We start from the raw sequence: 9,344 nt of genomic DNA, 5'->3' as shown, positions 1-9,344 counted from the left end.
TAACTTTAAACTGGATCCCATCCCATATTGGAATCCCATTAAATGAAAAAGCTGATGAAATTGCTAAATTGGCAACTCGTCATCCAGTGATACATAAAACAATTCAACCCAGCCCTAGAGAACATAAAAAACATCATCACCAAAAAACTCTCACATCTCAACAAAGCCTACCTACACCAGAGAATAGCTGAAGGTTCGCCATCTGCAACATGGTATCTTCAGGCAACCAAATTAGAAAGGTTAAATATCCCAAAAGGAATCCACAGGGAAATAGCAGTTAGGTTATATAGACTACGTCTAGGTTACAGATGCAACTGGGAGATTGGTTAACCCCGACAGAGAGAGTGCATCTTCTGCCAAACTGTCACAGAAAAGCCATTACTTCACTATCTTCTGGAATGTGAAGCAACCAATGACCTTAGAAGAGCTTTAAGAGTTCCTGAATCATGCAGTGGCCACCCTGAAGCCATCAACACAGCCACTCTCCTGGTCAACAAAGGTGTTCAGCAGCTGGACACCCTCATAAAGACTGTGAAGCATTATCCTCCCCCGCGATAACAGCTTGACGGTTAAATGCGAACTCAGAATACTGAGAAAAAAAAATTGTACCACTTACGGGCTATTCATGCCCGTGCCACCTCTTGGGTGGCTTAATCTTCATCAATCAATCAATCTTCACAATCGACTTGAGAATGGTCCAGGACGGACCGAAAAGTCGTCGTCCCTTCCTATTCCAGTGTGTGGTCTGGTCAACATATTTCAGCCACGTTATTGTGACTCCTCGTCCTCAACATCTGTTTTTTTGGACGATGGTACATAGGTGACCACCTCTTGGAAGACATCAGAAAAGTGAAGAAGCAATATGTATACCTGGGTCTCTTCCTAAACCCTTCCAAGTGTAAAGTAGTCTCCAACCCAGACACCATAGCTTGAAAAAGATCCGTCTTGCCTGGAGCCCATGTCATTAGGGCCGAGAACAGCACCCTCCTTGGAGCCTCCCTCTGGTCTAACACCGTTGAGAAGATCCTCCATAAGAAAATCAGACCTCAGGAGGATGGAAGACAGAATAGATGACATCAATGCCCACAATACTTTTTATCTCCTCACTAAATGCCTATCCCTTCCGAGGCTAACATACTTTCTGAGGTGTGCCCCATCTTCTGACAGCCCAAAGCTTGAAGAGTATGACTTCATACTGAGGACCATGCTGGAAAACGTTGTGAACCTTTTCCTCAATGACTGTCAGCAGAAACAAGTAACTCTTATTGTCAGGCTCGGCGGCCTGGGTGTCTGCAATGCCACCCAAATGGCTGTCCCAGCTTTCCTGTCTTTCTTCTTAGCATCAGATGACCTGGTCAAGGAAATTCTATCTGACAACCTGGGTCACTGAGTAGGGACACATGACCCCCACTATATGGAATGTGACACAAAGTGGGGTACTATGGCAGACCCAGCACTCAGACCATCCCCGCTGAAAGCCAGAAAACAATTACGCTAGGACCGCCCCATTGGTGACGACAAAGTCACAGCTTTGCTGGAGGCAGCAACAACCCCCAGTGATCGTGCACGCCTCACAGCTGTGCAGGCTCCCCATGCAGGGGACTTCCTTTTGGCAGGTCCTAAGTGTGTGATAGGCACACGTCTTGATCTGCAGCAGCTCTGTATTGCAAGTGCTCTTTGCCTTGCTGCTCCTATCCACACTGTTCATAGGTGTATTTGCAACGAGGCAGATGCAGACGAATATGGATTGCATGGCCTGCACTGTGGAAAATCAAGCGGTTAGCACTCACGTCATGACGAAGCCAGTGACATCATTAAGAGGAGCCATGCCTCTGCCCAGTGTCCAGCAGAGAGCAAATGGTTCTGAAGTGAGCAGAACTAATTGACGAGAGACAGGCATCTCTATTTCATTGTGTCTTAACATGTGTGTATATATCTGTACATGTAGTGTACATGTGTGTTTGGTAATATAGATGAATTATAGCCGTGGTACATGTTTAGCACAAAATATTAATTCGTGAACTTAGTCAGGCCCCAGCCAAGTAACAGTGTGTCGCACCTGACGATGATAAAAGATTAAGCCACCCAAGAAGTTGCACGGGCATGAACAGCCCCGTAAGGCACCTGACGATGGACCAGGTGGGGAAGTAAGATACCTGACTAAGACAGATGAATCCTCATTAGGATACCTTGAATTAAATACCCGATAAAGCAAAACTAGAGTACCAAACTGACTTAAATGTATTGGGTTTACTGAAACGACAGTTCGATCCCAACACCGGATACCATCGACTCTAAAAGCCCTTCAGTTCTGACGAACCGAATTGGCTATCCTGAAGAAAGAAGCCAATGATCCCTGACCGACCATGAAACTTGCTTTCGCCTCAATCAAATCAGCGGCCCTTGTCACCTCACAAGGGATTAAGTGCTTTGACATCAAGATTCTACCTGACCAGGGAAAGAAGGAACGACTCTACTCTTCACGACAATGTTTCAAGTGCTACGCATGTACATTACCGCCACATGCACACAAAGTGTCACCAAGTGTAGCATTTGCGCTCAAGATCACCACTACACAACCTGCAAGGCTGACACCAAATGCCGCCTTCTCTGTAAGGGAGACCACACCGCGATCTCATATCGCTGCCCTTGCAGACAGGATGCAATCGCTCAGATGATAGCCTCGGCGAAACTCCCCCTCCCTTGCCAACGCCTCAGCCACCGCCAGCCCCAAAGGTACGCACACCAACCGCCCAGACGCCTTCCGTGTCCTTCGGTCCTTCTAGGTAGCGGCCTTTCCTTGCAACCATCCCAACCGGCACTCCGGGGGCCATCGCTCAGCCAGCGTCCCAGCCTCGACCATCTCCGGCCCATCCTGTCATCTCCCCAAACAATGGCACCACACCCGTCCTAACGCGCCTCGCAGAACGGATCGCCGTGACCAACAACCGCTTGTTGTTAGAACACTCAACACTACGTATTACCAAATCTCAGAAGACTTTGATAAATTTGGCGATGACCTTAATAACCAAATTGAGTCTCAGAATTCTGTCTTCGACTGGGGGCGAAGTAGCTCTCAGAAGAAGAAAATAAAATGGTATGAGAACGATTACATAAATATGCTCAATGCAAATGTAAAGTACATGAGTAGAGAGTACCGGAGACATCTCCTTCTCCTTCATGAGGCAAATGCAGTGTTTGCAGCCCTAACGGAAACTCACACAAAGGACTACCATGATGGTGAAATATGGATCTCAGAGTACAATCTTTTCAGATGTGATAGGAAACACCGGCTTCAGGGTGGGGTCAGCCTCTACATCAAAGACACACTCATCTGTACTGAGCTGCTAAACACCTCAAATGATATGGTGGAAGTGCTGATAATCAAAATAGAGATTCTAAATGTAGTTATTGTCCTTGTATATAAGTCACCGGAGGCAAACCCTCAGCAGTTTAAAGACCAACTAATGAAAATAGAACACCTCACAAAAAAAAAAAAACTTGGCTTGGAAAACCTCACAAATCCAGCTCCGAACATCATCCTGCTTGGGGACTTCAACCTACGGCACCTGAAATGGAAGCACCTGGCTAATACAGTAATATCAGAAAGAATACCAGGAAGTAGCCTAAATGAACAGGCACATGCAAATGACCTGCTACGGTTGTGTGACAGGTTTGCCTTAAACCAGCAAATAGTAGAACCAACTAGGAAGGAGAACACGCTGGACCTCATTTTCACTAATAATGATGAATTGATCAGGAACATAATGATTACAAATACCTGTTACTCAGATCACAACTTAATTGAAGTTATGACAATCATGGAGAGTAGACCTTCAAAACCAGTCCAGATTCCCGGTGGAGGAGATTTCAGCAAATTCAACTTCAATAATAAACAGATAAACTGGGAGCAAATAAACCAGGACTTCACAGAAATAAACTGGGAAGAACAGCTAGAAAATGCAAACCTGAACCAGTGCCTGGAAAAAATAAGCTCAGTAGCACTAGAAATATGTTCAAACCGCATACCCCTAAGAAAAAAGAGGAAGAGATGCAGATTGGAACGGGAACGTCGTTCCCTATATAGGCGAAGAAAACGAATTGCGGAAGAACTTGAGAGTCGCACCCTATCTCAAGAACGGCGAAGAAGGTTAGGTAGAGAAATAGAAACAATTGAACGCAAGCTACAAGAATCATACAAAACCCAGGAGAGGCAAATAGAGCAAAAGGCCATCAGTGAAATAGAGAGAAATCCGAAATATTTTTTCTCCTATGCAAAATAAAGATCAAAAACCACATCTAGTATCGGGCCCCTGCGAAAGGGAGATGGAACTTTCACCGATGACAACAAAGAAATGAGCGAGCTACTGAGGAAGCAGTACGACTCTGTTTTCAGTGAGCCATTAAACGCACTAAAGATTGATAACCCAAATGAATTTTTCATGGATATGATATATCCATGATATATATATGATTTGATATATCAAATCATATATCAGACGTCACCCTATCCCCACTGGATTTTGAAGAAGCCATAAACAGTATGCCTATGCACTCTGCACCAGGCCCGGATTCTTGGAACTCCATATTCATTAAGAACTGTAAAAAACCATTATCGCAGGCCCTCCACATTCTGTGGAGACAAAGCCTAGATACTGGCGTTATTCCTGATATACTAAAAACAGCAGAGATAGCACCACTTCATAAAGGAGGAAATAAGGCAGAGGCAAAAAATTACAGACCGATAGCACTAACAACGCACATTATAAAAAATTTTGAGAGAGTGCTAAGAAGTAAGATCACAAAATACATGGAATCACATCATCTCCATAACCCCGGACAACATGGTTTCAGAACAGGGCGCTCTTGCCTGTCGCAGTTGCTGGACCACTATGATATGGCATTAGATGCCATGGAAGACAAACAAAACGCTGATGTAATTTACACAGATTTCGCAATAGCTTTTGATAAATGTGACCATGGCGTTATTGCACATAAAATACGTTCAAAAGGAATTACCGGAAAAATAGGCAGATGGATCTACAATTTCCTGACCAACAGAACCCAATGTGTAATAGTCAACAAAATAAAATCCAGCCCATCAACCGTGAAGAGCTCAGTCCCCCAGGGTACTGTGCTTGCTCCAGTACTTTTTCTCATCCTCATATCGGACATAGACCAGAACACAACCTATAGCACTGTATTATCCTTTGCAGATGACACTAGGATCTTCATGAGAGTAGGCAACATAGAGGACACGGCGAACCTCCAGTCAGATGTAGATCAGGTCTTTCTATGGGCTACAGAAAATAATATGGTGTTTAACGAAGATAAGTTCCAGCTCATGCGCTATGGAAAAAATAAAAATATAAAAACGGAAACCACGTACAAAACTCAGGCAAATCATAACATAGAACGAAAAGGCAATGTAAAGGATCTGGGTGTACTCATGTCGGAAGACCTTACATTTAAAGAACACAATAAAGTAGCCGTCACAACTGCAAGAAAAATGACAGGTTGGATAACAAGAACTTTTCACACTAGAGATGCTATACCGATGATGACACTTTTCAAAACGCTTGTGCTCTCTAGAGTGGAGTACTGCTGCACAATGACAGCCCCTTTCAAAGCTGGAGAAATTGCTGACATGGAGAGCGTGCAGAGATCCTTTACTGCTAGGATCCACTCACTAAAACACCTAAACTATTGGGACCGACTAAAGAGCCTAAATCTGTACTCCCTTGAGCGCAGGCGGGAGAGATATATAATAATTTACACGTGGAAAATATTAGAGGGGCTGGTCCCAAACCTGCACACAGAAATAACATCACATGAGACCAGAAGACATGGCAGGATGTGCAGAATACCCCCTTTGAAAAGCGGAGGTGCAACAGGTACTCTGAGAGAGAACTCTATCAACATCAGAGGCCCGAGACTGTTCAACACGCTTCCGCTACACATAAGGGGCATAACTGGCAATCCCCTCACAGTGTTCAAGAGAGAACTGGATAAGCACCTCCAAAGGATACCTGATCAACCAGGCTGTGACTCATACGTCAGGCTACGAGCAGCCGCGTCCAACAGCCTGGTTGATCAGTCCAGCAACCAGGAGGCCTGGTCGACGACCGGGCCGCGGGGACACTAAGCCCCGAAAGCAACTCAAAGTAACCTCAAGGTGACATCCCACTGAAAGCAATCAAGGGCTGTTTAAAACTTATGTATCAAGTAGCCAAGAAAGAGAAGATTGAAGAGCGGAAAAGACAATGGCTTGACTTCACTAGGCTCCATTGGAAGAGAAACATCTGCGAGACAAGTGTAGGCAAACATTCAGGTAGCTAAGAGGGGCAGAACTCGGCCTTCGGCTCACAAGGCCCCAAGGGTAAGGCTGAGGAATTAATATTCCTGAATAGGGGCAATTCAGTTAATTCAAGTTTTAATAATATAAGGATAGACTGGGAGAAAATAAATAGGAAACTTACAAACATTCCATGGGGAACTGTTCTAAGTAATACAAGTCCTACAGAAGGAATAGAAAAACTGACTTCGGAAGCATATCAAGTCTGAAACAGTGTTCCTTTGAGGAAAGCCAGAAAGAGATCCAACATAGAAAGAGAACGCAGACAACACTATAAAAAAGGAAAAAATTAACGGAAATGCTTATGCAGACACGAATTTCCCATCAAAGAAGGAATAATTTAAATAGGGAGATTGAAGAAATCGAGCAGAAATTGAAACACTCATATCAAACTGAAGAAAGGCAGTTAGAACAGAAAGCAATTCAGGAAATAAAGACAAATCCAAAATACTTCTCCACATATGTGAAATCAAAAGCAAAAACCACTGCCAGTATTGGACCTATTCGTACAAGTGAAGGTTCATACACGGAGGATGACAAAGAAATTAGTGAAATCCTAAAAAAACAGTATGAGGACGTGTTTCGCACTCCAATAAACAGCATGAAAGTAGAAGATCCAGACAATTTCTTTATGCAGGATATTCAAACCTCTGTAAATATAACTGATATCAACACGAGCGTACTAGACTTTGAAAGAGAAATTGAAAACATGCCCATGCACTCGGTCCCAGGTCCAGATTCATGGTAATTCAATATTTATAACGAAATGCAAAGTGCTGGTAGCACAGGCACTCAGTATAGTGTGGAGGAGGAGCTTGGACACGGGGGAGATACCAGATGCACTTAAAGTAGCAGACATAGCCCCTCTATACAAGGGAGGGAGCAAAGCATTGGCAAAAAATTATAGACCAGTTGCACTAACGTCGCACATTATAAAATATTATGAGAATGATTAGGAGTCAGGTCACCACTTTCATGGAGACCAATGACCTTCACAACCCAGGCCAACATGGATTTCGAGCGGGAAGATCGTGCCTCTCACAGCTACTTGATCACTACGACAAAGTCACTGAGGCCTTAGAAGAAAAACAGAATGCTGATGTGATATACACAGACTTCACAAAGGCTTTCGATAAATGTGACCATGGCGTGATAGCACACAAAATGAAGTCAATGGGAATAACCGGTAAATTAGGACGCTGGATACTCAGTTTTGTCAAACAGGACTCGGCGAGTAACAGTCAACCATATAAAATCTAGTCCAAGTGCAGTTAAAAGCTCTGTACCTCAGGGTACAGTCCTTGCACTGCTGCTTTTCCTTATTCTCATATCAGATATAGACAAAAATACAAGTCACAGTTTCGTATCATCCTTTGCAGATGACACAAAAATCAGTATGAAAATTACCTCAACTGAAGACATTGAAAAACTTCAAGCTGATATTAATAAAGTTTTCGACTGGGCATCAGAAAATAACATGTTGTTTAACAGTGATAAATTCCAATTACTCAGGTACGGTAAAAATGAGGACCTTAAACATAATACAGGGTATAAAACACAATCAAATGTGCCCATAGTAGGAAAACAACATGTAAAGGATTTGGGAATAACGATGTCTGACGACCTAACGTTTAGAGAGCATAACCAAGCAAACATTGCGTCAGCCTGAAAAATGATCGGATGGATTACGAGAACTTTTAAATCCAGGGATCCCATCACAATGGTTGTACTCTTCAAGTCACTTGTGTTGTCCTGTCTTGAGTACTGCTCAGTACTCGCTTCCCCCTTCAGAGCAGGATAGATTGCTGAAATAGAGGGAATACAGAGAACATATACGGCACGCATAGAGGCAATAAAGCACCTAAATTATTGCGATCATCTCAAAGCCCTCCAAATGTACTCACTCGAAAGAAGACGAGAGAGATATAAAATAATACACACGTGGAAGATACTGGAGGGCCAAGTACCAAATCTACACAGTAAAATAACAACGTACTGGAGTGAACGATATTGGAAGAAAATGCAGAATATAACCAGTAAAGAGCAGGGGTGCCATAGGCACAATCAGAGAACACTGTATAAACGTCCGCGGTTGTTCAACACCCTCCCAGCGAGCATAAGAAATATTGCTGGAACAACCGTGGACATCTTCAAGAGGAAACTAGATTGTTTCCTCCAAGGAGTGCCGGACCAACCAGGCTGTGGTGGGTATGTGGACCTGTGGGCCGCTCCAAGCAACAGCCTAGTGGACCAAACTCTCACAAGTCAAGCCTGGCCTCGGGCCGGGCTTGGGGAATAGAAGAACTCCCAGAACCCCATCAACCAGGTATCAACCAGGTAATACAGAAGTGGAGTGATGCAGCATCCTCCTCCTCCCTCCTTGGTGAAATAAGCAGGGAACAGCTCCTGCAATATGATAACCGATGAATTAGGATAACAAGATCACAGTCTAGTGATGACGAGTATGGGGAACCAATCACAACCCAGGAATTAAGGAAGGGGGCCTATAAAAAAGGGTAAAAGTACTGCACCTGGTGAAGATGGCATCACCTACGACATATTCAATGCACTGTGTGAAGTGTCTGGGAATCCACTACTCCACCTGTTATAACAAATCATTCCTATGTAGAGTGCTGCCCATACAATGGAAACACGCAATAATTGTTCCCATACCAAAGCCCAATGACCCTGGCAATTACAGACCTATCGGTCTCATGTCATGCACATGCAAGATGCTTGAAAGGATCTTCCTAAACCGACTGTTGCACAAAATAGTAGACTAGGGGAGAGGGAACGAGGTCAACGGATTTGTTAAAGGACGGAGCACAGCAAACTGTATAATTAATTACTTGGCTAATGACACAGATAAGTATTCTGTATTTGTTGACCTCGAAGGCTCCCCTCGACAAAGCACAGGAGATTGCGATCCTGGACGAGCTTGCATGCAAGGGTGTCAAGGGGAGACTCGGGAAATTGATTGCTACCTCAC

The sequence above is a fragment of the Procambarus clarkii genome, chromosome 87, assembly GCF_040958095.1.
Source record: "Procambarus clarkii isolate CNS0578487 chromosome 87, FALCON_Pclarkii_2.0, whole genome shotgun sequence".
Classification (NCBI taxonomy): Eukaryota; Metazoa; Arthropoda; class Malacostraca; order Decapoda; family Cambaridae; genus Procambarus; species Procambarus clarkii.
Note: the sequence above shows the minus strand (reverse complement) of the source record.